Genomic DNA, 14,096 nt, shown 5'->3' on the forward strand with positions numbered 1-14,096 from the left:
CCAGCTGGCCTTCATCTGGTAATCAAGTACAGTATTTTAGTGCAATTTTGTGAACATGAGTTGTTGTTTTTTTTTCACCATAGATCCTTCTGTCACTAACACAATCTAGTTTTTAATTTGATCCTGATTGTTCACAAGGTATTTCTAACCGCATCAGTGGAAGTCAGTAAATGTCACATTATCTTGTGTGCTGAATGAAAGAAATGCTATTTTTGCCGGGAATTATATGAAGCTGCATTGCACATTCATGTGAATTTAAAGGGGGCAGCGGTGAAATGTCACTCAGCTAAACCGCAGCAGGGAGATATTAACATTCGGACCTATGGCAGTTTAATGGAGTGGACAGGGAGAGATAATTTGGGACAGACCATATTGTGTTTCATTATTGAGCCTCCCTCTGTGAGACATGCACACACAAACATGAACACTGATCAGCAGATGTGTATGTGTGTGCATGCCTGTTCAAGCATCCTCTGCCATATTGTGTGTCTGAGAGAAATTATGAATAGATGTCAATGGCAGGTCTCCCTCTCTGTTTACTGCCTGTATGTGTGTATGTGGCTGTGTGATAGATAGCTGTGACTGCAGAGGTCTTAGTGTATTTGTCCAGACTCCATTAAACACCTGTTCACTAGCCTAATGTGTATGGCCCTGTGTACTCAGGCTGCTACAGACATTCAATACACAATACAACCACTGAAATAGTGCCATTTCTAAGGTAGATATTATTTTAACAGTGCACAATTTCACAGAACAAAAACTATAATGTACATGGAGCCAACACATCTCGTTGGGAAGTAAATTATTCATGATCACTGATTTATGAATATCAATCAAATAGACAGGAATCATTATATCATATCATCATCACAACTGTATAAATTCTCAACAATGTTTTGTAGATATATCATCTTACTGCCCATAGATGAAGTTCAAAAACAGATTAAATGACTTGGACTCGCATCTTGCACAGTTTAGACGCTATCACAGTGACAGTATTGTTAATATACGGTATGTCCGCAGTGGGACAGACACCAAGCAAAGTATTTAAAACCAGCTGTGTTAGCTCCCACTACAGTAGGTGTCTCCGGGACTACATATTGCCATGAAGAAATATACTGTACATAGACTCATTAGGTGAAAACACTACTGCGGCTTAAGTCTTAGTACAACTAAAAATCTAGTAAATAAGTTTCAAATCTGGGACAGAGTTTGGCTAGTACCTTACTGCAGTTGCAAGGGCATTAGCATATCAGCCAGTCATAGTGTTATATTCGCCATGCTGTACACCTGCATGCATATTATTGGATATTACTAGTCAGCTGGTAGCCACACGGCTGGTAGATGAACCAGTGTGATTGTGAAGCATGAATGAAGCAGCTGATGCCAAACAGCTACTGCAACTTAACTCTGCCACAATGAATGTAGATGTGAAATGGCATTTTAGAGATCCACTGAGATGACACTGGACTTTGAAAGTGGTTATTTAAATGTTGTTTGGGCACCACGGATGTTTTTCGAAAACTTACACAAACAATAGCCTACTGCTAACAAAGCTCAACACCTCTGGGTGCAGGGATGAGTGACACCATGTATAAGGCAAAAGTTATGAGCATTCACTTACTCAACGCTTCCACTAGGACCCACTGCACTGTTGGACCGTAGTGCCATCAGGCTGCTCTACAAGTGCCTGGACTGACCTAATAAGCTGCCTGACATGACTGTCACCATAATAACCTGAGTGTAACCACTTAATAATAACGTTAGTGCTGGCTGTAACTGTTTATGCAAACGTCAGATACAACATCGATTCTCATAGCCTTATTGAAAGCATGTGGTAGCCATGTTGGGGCGCTGCAGTGAATATCACCCTGATATATGCTGTCTATCACTGTTAATTGTAGCCCAGCGGGTGTCAGCTGAGTTAGTTATCATATGGATAATGTCGTCTGCATCCACGCCTCTGACATTGCTGTCAGTGCAATCGAATTAGCATGACTGAGGCACTTTGCATTAACATCAGTATGGGTGATGGCTCACTACTCTACTAACTGCAGTACTTTACATTTGTGGAAGTGGTAATGATCGTTCAGTGTCCATTATCTCTCTCTCACTCTTTTCCGGATGTGTCCTTGTGCCTCTTTACCCTCCATCGTCAAGTTTCCTCCCTCCCCCTTTCATTCTCAATCTGTCTGTATTTAGTTTATTTTTACAGTCTGGTCCTCTCCATTCCTCTGTTCATTTTAATTATATCAAATGATTGATTCTGTGGAGCTCTTTCCGGCATATTGTGATTACAGAAACTGCCGTTGTCAGTTTTACACACACACACACACACACACACACACACACACAGACACACACACACACACACACACACACACACACACACACACACACACACACACACACACACACACACACACACACATATACAGTAGCAGTGGATTCCTAATAAAGTGTCAGCGGTCTTGCGGCAAGCAGCAATGAACCCAAACAAATGAAAAGCTCACATACACACACACACCTCAGCCTCATGTCAACAGGCTCTCCTCTTCCAGCTAATAACATGTCACTAATGCTGACACTGCACTATCTACTTATCCAACACTGCTTGAGTGTGTGTGTGTGTGTGTGTGTGTGTGTGTGTAGGGTAAGACAGGGTAAAAAATAAAGGACAGTTACACATATAGTTTGCATGTGTGTTTGTGTGATTTAGGAGGAATGGGCAGAGTGAATTAAGTTGGCCATTTTGAACATACAGTAGAATGGATTTTATTTTAAAGAGTGTTAATGTTAAAGCTGTTAGTGAGAAAGTTCAGTAATTCATTCATTCCCTTGCCTGTACATCCTTGCCTCAGACACTTTTGAAAAGACCCTCTTTGGAACACATCAGCCTGTTAGGTGACTCTGATATTTACAAACTTGTAACCCAGTGAATGAGCCTAAGATTGGCGCCATTTTTTCTGTCCACGTTATTGAATATCATTCAAAGATAGGGTAGACAGTTTAGTGGAAAGGGCAAAACAGCAAAGCATTTTAAAAATGCAACCCTCCTGCAGCGCTCCCCTCTCTGTCCTGAGCCCCAACCACCAGACGAGCACAGGCATGTGCAAGTGCTTGATACAGTACACTGCATGAGTACTAGTCATTCATTTGAATCCTCCCGAATGCAATTGTGATCCTGAAATCATTATGTAGCCGCATTTATATGACCATTGCCACCCTAATTTCTTTGCAAACTCATGCCCCTGTAAAACCAGATGATAGCCACAGGAACATGCAAGAAAACATCATTTCTCATAGTTAAGCTAAGTTAAGTTATTGCACTTGTCAGACTGTCTTTAATACTCTCACTTTGATAAGCCTTTCTACCTTTTTTTGGGTTACTTTGCAGCGAGCAGTGTGAATGCTGGAATAGTAAGTTTTTCTGTAGGATATGTTCACCATTGAATCAGGCTTTCACTATCTGAAGGGACCTGCAACAAGCTCTCTCTGAAATGACCTGTGATGGCCAAAGCACCTCGTCACAGGCTAGATTTTCTAAAACCTGAAAACAGAGCCAGAAGTTTCAGAAGGTTCAGAAGTTTCCCCTCAAAACACTTGAATAACAATATGCTGAAAGGTTATTATGGAATTTTTGCCTAATGACACAAAAGACTGCCTGCCCAGCTTTAACAGAATGATTTCCCAAGATGTACACGGTAGTTTTGAATGGAGGCTGGACAGATGAGGTAAATGAGTACATGCAGTGATTCCAGTGAACTGCACACAACACTCTCATATCTACCAGTCTAACAACACAGATACCAAAGGACAAGAAATTCATAACCTAAGTTTTTGACCACTTGGATTGCTGTGGAGCAATGTTTTTATGAGTGGGTCCTGCCTTAACACTATTCCACTCATCTAATCTGGTGATATAAGATGTTAGAATGCAAAGACTTCTGTTAAAAAGCATAGGCCCAGCGTATCCGTTCCTATCAAAAACAATTTTTCCAAATACATTCACAACTTAAAAGACACACATCAGAGTCAATAACAAAAGTGAACTGCAAAGATATTCATTAGGAACATCCCAACTGTTTTGGTGACTTGCAAAGATATTTTTTGGCATGTTTTTGCAGTTCAAAGTCTCTTATCTTGCCTCATGTGTCACAGGTAATCAGCTTTCCAACAAAGGCTGCACAACACAAAAATATCTGTGAAACCAAACATGTTTTGTGTTTGGGAAATAAGTTGAGCTGAGATGATTATCTGTGCTTGTTAAAGCCAACTATCCCTCTGTGAAAAGTTACAGTCAAATTAAAATGCCCTCACCAAACAAAAACAGTGTCGCTTCAGATTTCTTTTGTGGTATGTGTGTGTGTGTGTGTGTGTGTGTGTGTGTGTGTGTGTGTGTGTGTGTGTGTGTGTGTGTGTGTGTGTGTGTGTGTGTGTGTGTGTGTGTGTGTGTGGGTGTGTTTGAGTGTGTGTGTTTGCGCCACATCAAAGTCATCATTAGCAGAGAACATTGAGTCACACAGGTATGTGTAGACACACATACTAATGTAAAACCCCAGTGCTGTCATCATTAGCTAGGTAAACAAACACACACACATGCAGTGTCTTTGAGGTGTGTGTGTATGTGGCTGTGGCTGTGGCTGTGGCAAGTGAACTAAATTATACAGCAGAGAAGAAATTGAAAATCACAGAGAGGTGATGTGCTTTTCTCTTCTTTAACTTACTGTCTTTCGTTTTGACTGTCCCTTTCCTTGTCTCTTACTGCTGTTTATCCCTCCCTCCTACTTTATTGTCCTGATAGCATCTAGGAAACATACAGACTGGACCCAATCCAGCAACAACAGATCAGCGCAGGCTGTTCTCATGCATTTTTCGTGCATATCACAATGAAAAGTAATGCACAGTAACTAGTGCATTTTCCACGTAATTACTTTGTGTGTTTTCCTCTCTTTGTATCTGAAGAAGGTAATGCACTGTAATCCGTGTGTATTCCACGTATTTAATGCATGTGTATTCCACATACTGAAAGCAGGAGACCTAGTACAAGACAGTGAATCTCGTCAAGGACATGGATTGGGCCGATGGATGGGTCCTTAAACACAGGACTTTCACCTGGACAAGCGGGGTTGTTTCCCAGGCCCTTGCCTTTCACATCCGAGGTTTACTGGAAATTAATTGGAGCGAAGGTAAAGGAAATGTTATGTTGGAATAGCTGAAAACTGGACAGCAAAGTGTAGGTGTGGTAAAAATGCATAGATTAACTGCAGCATTGACTACTTCTACACTACTTGAAGCATTGACTACTTCAGCCTAAAATCTGAATGTACAGTATATATAGAGGCCTTGTAGAGGGGCCCTGTGTCAAAATTTAGTTTTATTACTTAAATAATTGAGATGATAGTTCTTAAACAAATGTATCTATCTGACATAGAGCTAGTCTTAGTAAAGGTATTACACCAATGTAAGAATACAGGTGGGTTACTGGGGGTAGCGGTTTTCAGTCCGTCTATGTAAATCGTATCTGTCCCTATAAAATAACCAGAAATATTTTTCCAATGGACAGATTTAGCTTCTATATCCACAAACTTCAACTACTGTAAGCTTAAGCTTAAGATAGCACCATGTCACTGACTCACTGGTACAGTTGATGTGATCCAACATTCCCAATGGAGAATTGTAACAATAAGACCAACTCATTTCATATGATGAGTCATAATTTTATAAAATGACTTTATAATATACAGCATATATATATATATATATATTATAAAATTATGATGAATAGCTTCTGGAAATGCAGCGGTTAACTTCTAGTTCCTGTGTGTTCCACTATGGCTCGATGTTTATTTTCATGAATAAAAATGTCTCAAAACAATATCAAAATAGGACTTTGCTGGTATTACATAATCAACAAGACTTATTTAATATATGATGTGTGATATAATGACGATTAATTTGGAATAGGCCTTTAAAATGAGAGAGTTGTCAGCCCTAAAACAGTAACATGCCCTGGTGCATGTGACCTGCACAACTCCAATTTAATATGCACTACTGTGTGCACATGCATGTGTGCATGTGTGTTTTTTTGGAGCCCTTGACAGGAAACAAATGCAGATAATACTGAAAGTTCAGAGGCGCACTGGCCTGTCCCTTGTCGGCATGTCACTGAGGCCTCAAATGTGAGAATTTAATGGAGGTGAATTAAAATGAGAATATGTAACATTTCCAGAACAGCTGCCTTTGTGGCCACAACTGACAGTTATTGGATACTACTAACTGTCAAAACCTATTGTTACAGTCAAGCAAATGGAGAAGAGTGAAAAAGCAAGTGAATTGACTTGGCTTGAAAGGTCTCTTTCTCACCATTATTTTTCGAGTATTTTAGTTAAATTTTGTTCTGAGTCTTTCTTGCTTGTTTTGTCCCCCTTTTTTTCTATTCATAGTCCCAGTTTCAACACCAGTTTCCATAATTACTGTTTCTGTGAGGACATTTGTTGAAACTTACTGAGCATGTAACATTGGCCATCAGGCAATCATTGAAGCTTGATTTTTATTTGAGGACAACCCAAAATGTCAGCCATAAAAGTCCTTACAGGAAAAGTTGTTTCATACTTGGTCCTCACGGATACACACACACATACACACACACACACACACACACACACACACACACACACACACACACACACAGGTGAATCATCCTCGCTGCAGACAAAGGCACACTTACACATACATAAACTCAGACATCATGCATGTATGCTCACACAACACAATTTGTATGACTCAACCACACACACACAAACAAACACACACACACACAAACACACACACACACACACACACACACACACACACAAACACACACACACACACATACATACATACATACATACATACATACACACACACACACACACACACACACACACACACACACACACACACACACACAGCTGCACAGTGCTTTTGAACAGGACCCTGCAATGATATAAGGATGTACATAATTACTAGAATTGAAAAATGCCAGAATTCATAGAACGGGACAACTGAGCAACGGGATACGCCAGTTGGGGAGGGCCGGTGACTACCAGAAAGCAACAGAGCCCGACTTGAATGAACAGATGATGTGACTTTCCCTCCACACTTCACCTTTTCAGCTTTCATGCAGCACATATATTTGGTCACCAATCTGGAGTAATTAACTCTGCCCTACTCAAGGCCTATGAATGCATAAACAACTGTGATCAACAGCTTGGAAACGCCGGAGTTCTGATACCTGAACCCATCGCTGTGATGTTTTTTAAATACAGTTCCCAGAGAAAAAGTCAGTGGAATCTGTTGCCCCTCACCGTCTGCTGCTGCTTTACAAAAGTTTATTCCATTCTCCTATATTGTTCTCCTGGTTTCTTCACCATGATAACTGCCCCCAACAGGAACAAACATAGATGCAGCACACACCATGCCTACAAAATTATTGACCTTCCCATCCTCATAATCTCAGACCTCAATACCACCCCCTGAACCCATTCCTCACACTGCTTCCATCTGCTCGTATATTCAGATTCCTGGCCTGGAAACGTGCATGCTGTGGCAGGAATTTTCCCCCCTCTGATACAGCATCACTCAATAAAATGCACTGGTAACTGGCATGTGTGTAGGTGATATGTGTATGTGTGTATACATGTGGATGTATCTGATGTCTTTCACATAGCTATACTAGGTTGGAAACTTCAATGTTATACATCATTATGTGGTCCAAGAAGAGAGAATATTGTCTATATTGTCTATTTTGTCTCTGGCTTTTGTTTCTTTATATATATATTCAGTAATTCATTTAAAATGTGCAATGAGACTTCATAGAGGCAGGCCAACCAACATCTAAATTAAAAAAATCACTTATAAACAAGATAACAGATGGGAACTCTCTATCAGGTTTTGCTGTGGTTCTCCTATCTCTGTATTTCCTGCCCAGTCTTTCTCTGTTTCTTTCACTTTTCAGTGAAAAACTGACTGATTATGTATTCTTAAATGTAACCTTGTCTTTTACATGAATAAAAATAAAAAAGTGCTAACATATGTCTCATTGTCTGGATCAAATCGAACAATGCGGATTCCGTCCTGGACGTGGAACAACTGACCAGCTCTTCACTCTCTCAAAGATCCTGGAGGGGGCCTGATTTAATATATGTATTTAATATGTAGACATCCAGTCTATATGTGCTTTGTAGATCTGGAGAAGGCATATGACTGTATCCCCCAGGAGATACTGTGGGAGGTGCTGCGGGAGTATGGAGTGAGAGGGTCACTTCTGTGGGCCATCCAATCTCTGTACACCCAAAGCGAGAGCTGTGTCCGGATCCTCGGCAGTAAGTCGGATGTTCCCGGTGGGGGTTGGCCTCCGCCAGGGATGCGCTTTGTCACCAATCCTGTTCGTGATTTTCATGGACAGGATATCGAGGCGTAATCGTGGTGGGGTGGAGTTGCAGTTCGGTGGGCTGAGAAAATCGTCTCTGCTTTTTGCAGATGATGTGGTCCTGATGGCATCGTTGGTCAGTGACCTTCAGCACTCAATGTATCAGTTCGCAACCGAGTGTGAAACGGCTGGGATTAGGATCATCACCTCTAAATCTGAGGCGATGGCTCTCAGCAGGAAGCAAGTGAAGGAGTTCAAGTACCTCGGGATCTTGTTCACGAGTGAGGGGACAACAGAGCTTGAGTTTGGCTGGAGAATCGGAGCAGTGGGGTGGTATTGCAGTCGCTCTACCGCACCGTTGTGACAAAAAGGGAGCTGAGCCGAAAGGAAAAGCAATCGATCTACAGGTCAATCTTCATTCCTACCCTCACCTATGGTCATGAAAGCTGGGTCATGACCGAAAGAACGAGTTTGCGGGTACAAGCGGCCGGCTGGAGTGTCCCTTAGAGATAGGGTGAGAAGTTTGCCATACATGAGGAACTCGGAGTAGAGCTGCTGCTCCTTTGCGTTGAAAGGAGCCAGTCGAGGTGGTCCGGGCATCTAGTAAGGATGCCCCCTGGGCGCCTCCCTAGGGAGGTGTTCCAGGCACGTCCAGCTGGGAGGAAGCCTCAGGGAAGACCCAGGACTAGGTGGAGAGATTATATCTCCACACTGGCCTGGGAATGCCTCGGGATCCCCACTTAGAGCTGGTTAATGTGGAAATGTCCAAATTCCAGGTCAATACACCCAACAGCTAAAATACATCAGTCTGGACCAAAGTAGTGGGCCAACCAATTGACTGAAATTGTCATCCTTAGAGCCATGCCATTAGCATTGCTAGGAATACTATTTCATATAGCTGCTCTGTAAACTGCTATTTTAGCACAACAAGTAATTGGGAGAAACATGCACAAGAAATCCAGTCAAATTACCGTATAAATAGTATTTACAGGTCAGAGAAAAGAACCAACAGTTGGGTAGTCATTTTAAATAAGTTTGGATGTTTCAGTACATGCGGCGTCTTCAGTAAACAAATGTACAGGTACACACATAGGATGACGATCAGACATTCACACAGGTATTTTTCCAGGGAAAGGGAGCAATTTTTGTCTGGAATTCACAGTAAGTAGCTGGCATTCCCTTTACTCAAAACAATAACTTGTTTTTATGAGTTTGTTCTTGAAACTACATCCTTTACCATGCGCTTGATATGTAAACCAAAAGTAGGTGCAATCCATTATAGTGGACTAGCTCTGTTTATACCTAAAACGTAGTACAATGTGACTGTGAATTGACCTATACAGACAAAGTCACACTTACAGAAAGGCCATTAAGGCGTATGCCCAGACGGGTCTCTATTACCCCAAGCAAATATTTTGTCACTACTTTCACTTTTTAACAAAGAACATAATCACTGAAAATGTGTTCTACCTTTCTAAAAGTATCCCCCATTAGTTTGTCCTCTTTGTCCTTGTACTGCATATCAAAATCACCTTCGGGCAAATGGTAAGAAGTGTGCTGCTGTGGTTGACTGACACCAAGCAATGCCATCCGTTCTGGCATTTTGTTTTCTCTTTAGTACTATTTCATTATACAGCCACAATGTGAAGGCTGCATCACTCACCCTGAGTTCAGCAGTCCATGAGCTCTGATGCCACGTGAGAACAAACCACAGTGGTTCTCCTGATGAGAAGCTGATCACCTATGTCTGTCTGTCTGGATGAACTCACTGACCCCGGGTGCCTGACACTGTAATAAAGCCAGATGAGGAGATGCCCAGAGAGACAGAGGGAGTCAGAGAGAGGAGGACAGGTGAAGAGGGAGGTAGGAGAGATGAAGGAGGACAGGGGATAGAAGCAGATTCAGTGCCTTTTTTTGTCTCTCTAGCGCCTGGATTTACCCTCTTCTCTCCATGGTGAAGGGCAGAAAGAGGACAAGACTGCTGTCCTCGCCTATCAGCCTGGGACAGCATCCCACTAATCTCCCCTTCTCTCCAGTTGGAGCAACATACTGGAAGAGAGCAAGTCTCCATCCAAATGTCAGGCACACTTAAAGTGAGCTCTGATGATGCAAAGACATGTACTTACACTCTACACCCAGGAAATACTGCACATCACTCAGAAATGATAGAGAGGTACAGCAAACTGCAGAAACTGCTATTTCATTGCATTATCATTAACATAAATGTACTTGTACCAACAGACTGCATGGTGTGGTATCATACTCTTGCTGAGAAATATACATTGCAGATTGAAGCAGTATAGCACAGTGCTTAGGCTGAAGGGAATGTAGATCTGGCAGGCCGAGCACATCACTCGACACAGTTGAGCATTTCACATATTCTCATTGTTTCTTTGTCATACCCACGGTATATAATGCCTTTCTTAACCTGGAACCTTAGTATTTTTTTTATACTTTCTTTTTTTTTTTACTTTTATACATGATGTGAATGGGGTTGTAAGCTAGGTCAGATGCCTCTGAGTGCACAGCAGTACGGATTAGACACTGATGGACAACTCCCAGCTGCTGCTATTGTGCTGCTGCAACAAGGTGTTACTACATTTTCTTTCCTCCCATCCTTCTTTCCAGCTGATAGCTGTTGGCCAATTTTTCTAAAGCAACAAACCTGAATATAACACCATTCATCTCTCCTGTTATTGATGTTGTGGCTAGTTAGGATAGCGAGTTTACTTTAATGGACTCAGATGTTCGTTATATGTCTTCAATCAGCGGCAGCACACACTGCACGTCTTTTACACAGAGATAAACATTAGATACTGTGTGCTAATTTAATAAGAGACTCTCATTAATGCATGATTGGAAAAATATGTGCAGAGTACACACATTAGACTCTAGATACCAGTAGACACAAGACCAACTCAATTTGTTGGTCCATTTGTCACTGTAGTGGTCCAGATCTTCACTTCCTCATCATCCATTAATCCATGCAATTCCAAACATCTATCATCCGTCATCATTGTCCCTCCACCCAGAATAAAGTCATACAGATGTTGGATCAGTCATCCATCCTGTTAGCCAGTCAATTAACCACCCATCCATCCAGTAAGCGAGTGCCGAGTCTAGTTGAAGCAACCAGTTGGGTCAGGTCATGTGAGTAATGAAGAGGAAGAGACAGATTCACAGCAAACCACAGAGTCATGACCCACATATCATGCCTCTCTGACTCACTTTATGGCTTCTCTCATCTTTCTGTCTCCATTCACCTGTCTTTCTTTTCTCTTTGTCCCCACTTTTGAAACTCTTGACTCATCTTTTTACAAAAAGTGGACTCAGGCTTCTCTAGGTACACAAATTACTGCAGATGACTATGGTTTCTTGCGGTCATGAGAAACTCCACAGCTACTGCTTATAAATCTGAGATTACATCTGTTCTCATCCCATTTCATCATAAACGGCCGCTTGGCATTACTTGTCAATGCACTGGGATTAATAATTAATCAATATTCTTTTTCAAACTGTTGTTTTCGTCATGAGTACTTATACAGAATGCAAATATTAAAGGCATCATATTTTTTTCACATTTTCATGTAATTTATTCATCATACCCCTGATGTGTAAAGGCCTTTCTTAACCTGGAACCTTAGTCTTTTTAAAAAAAAAATAGTTTTCCTACTTTCCTACCTGATGTGAATGGTGTTGTAAGCTAGGTCTAATGCAAGTGCAAAGCAGAATTTCCGACAGTTTGAATCTAAAACCCAAAAGCATTAAATATAAAATTAAAATAATACTGTCTCCAAAATGCTGTATGGGCCCTTGTGTTTCCAGTAAGGGCTCTCATGGTACCTTTTGTTCAGTATTGCAGGCTGGTGAGCAGGAGGAGTTGGGAGAACAGCAGCAGTGCTGGCTTATAAAGAAGGCCCTCGAATGGGGTAGGTGCCTTACCAGTGTACAGTTGAGTGTGTATGTACACTGAAATGACACTAAGAGAGTGGAAAAAAGGCCCAACCAAGGTTATACAACTACAACACTTTTGCAGTGAACAGCCGTCAAACTGGGGGCTAAATCTGGCGGCGGCTGCTTGTGTAACTGACGAAACGCCACTGTCCTGAAGAAACCCCTTGCTTTCAGTTTCCATCCACCCAACCATCCATCAGGAATAGACCAGTAGATCTAAGAGCAGTTTATTTTATACTGCATGTGTTCAGGCTTTCATGCATTATTGAAATTCTTCTTACACTATCTTTATCATTGTGCAGACCCTACACACATGCTGAAGTTCGTTAACTTTCATACTTTTAAATTAATTTAGTGCAATCATTCAACCTTACTTTCTTGGTGAATAAGGAGCAGAGCCTGAAGTTGAAGCTCTCAATTTACCGGTCGATCTACTTCCAACCCTCAGCTAGAGTAAACCCCTCCCTTATGGATTCTGCTCTAAAAGTAAGAAAACTTCATTCCGAATCCTACTGACATTTGTTACAGCACCAATAACTAAAAAATACAGTCTTGGAACATATCCTTTCTCAACAGTATTCTGATTATTATGAGTCAAGTCAATTGTGTAGCCAAGTACTGTATCATAAATTTGCTTCACAGGGCTTTACGACCTATACCGCATACAACTCCACAATACCGTTCTCATCATTCTGACACAGCCCTCAGTGTTTGATAATGATGCACAAGGCACCTTTGTGCGTCTGTTTAAATAGCATCGGACTTTCAACTGTGACTGGGCAAAACAAATATCATGTGCGTTACTTTAATTATGTTACAAACGCACGTACCCCATCCACAATCTTTTCCTAACCCTAACCCGGTTTAAAACAACAACCATAGTGTTTTACGTGCAGGGATACCTCATGCATTGACAAGTTACACCAAAAATCCTGACAAAATGGTAGTATGGGATGAGTTGGGATGAGAACGGGTTGGACAAAATCTATTCTTAGACCCTCGATTTAGATAAGCAGTGGTTTGGACAACAGATGGACAGTATGCACATCTTTTCTACCTTGCTTAGTTCACCGCCAGAATCCCAGTGAACAACAACAGCATGAATTATTTCAGCAAGTTCCGCAAAAAGTAATATGTTTGCTTTCAAATTACAAAGCCTCCTTGTTGCTATAGAAATGATGATAGGAACAAAGAAGGTAGTAAAGTGAAATTATAGAAAGACAAAGTCCTCGTGGGGTGCCTTTAAAATGGGAGACAGTGCAGCTGCTAAAACGTATTGTTCTAGAGAGCATGGACAAACATATTTTAATTTGGAAGACTTGTTGGATATGTGACTTAATACATTTTGGTAATATCACTGTTAATTGCATCATGTTTAAGACACCTCCATGTTGTCTTAGTATTATCTATTTTCAATTTATATTTTGCTATATCCTAATATCTGCTCTAACAAAGAACCCATTTCCCTATAAGGATCATTCAAGTTTCGTCTTTTGGTAGGGTTAACTTTGTCCCCCATGTGTAGAAACCTGATTAAAGCTGAAACCACTGATTAGACAAATGCTTTACAGTGCAGTTTTTTTCCCCTTCAATCATCCTTATTTCTTGGGTTATTCTAACCTCTTTTTTTGCTAACAAGCATGTGTCAGCACTGAATCTTTTCAAGACTCTTTGTACAATCTACCAAACAGGTAATCTCACCTCCAAAATTCACTTAATCCACCAA

At 41.1% G+C, this 14,096-nt stretch overlaps 1 protein-coding gene across 1 annotated transcript in view; it reads right to left on the minus strand.

The window, feature by feature from the left end:
- Positions 1–14,096, minus strand: part of il1rapl2 (interleukin 1 receptor accessory protein-like 2) — a gene marked incomplete at both ends in the record, with an annotated part of 379,427 nt that overhangs the window by 228,662 nt on the left and 136,669 nt on the right. The gene's annotated exons all lie outside the window — the stretch shown is intronic.

This window comes from Echiichthys vipera, assembly GCF_963691815.1.
Source record: "Echiichthys vipera genome assembly, chromosome: 6".
Classification (NCBI taxonomy): Eukaryota; Metazoa; Chordata; class Actinopteri; order Perciformes; family Trachinidae; genus Echiichthys; species Echiichthys vipera.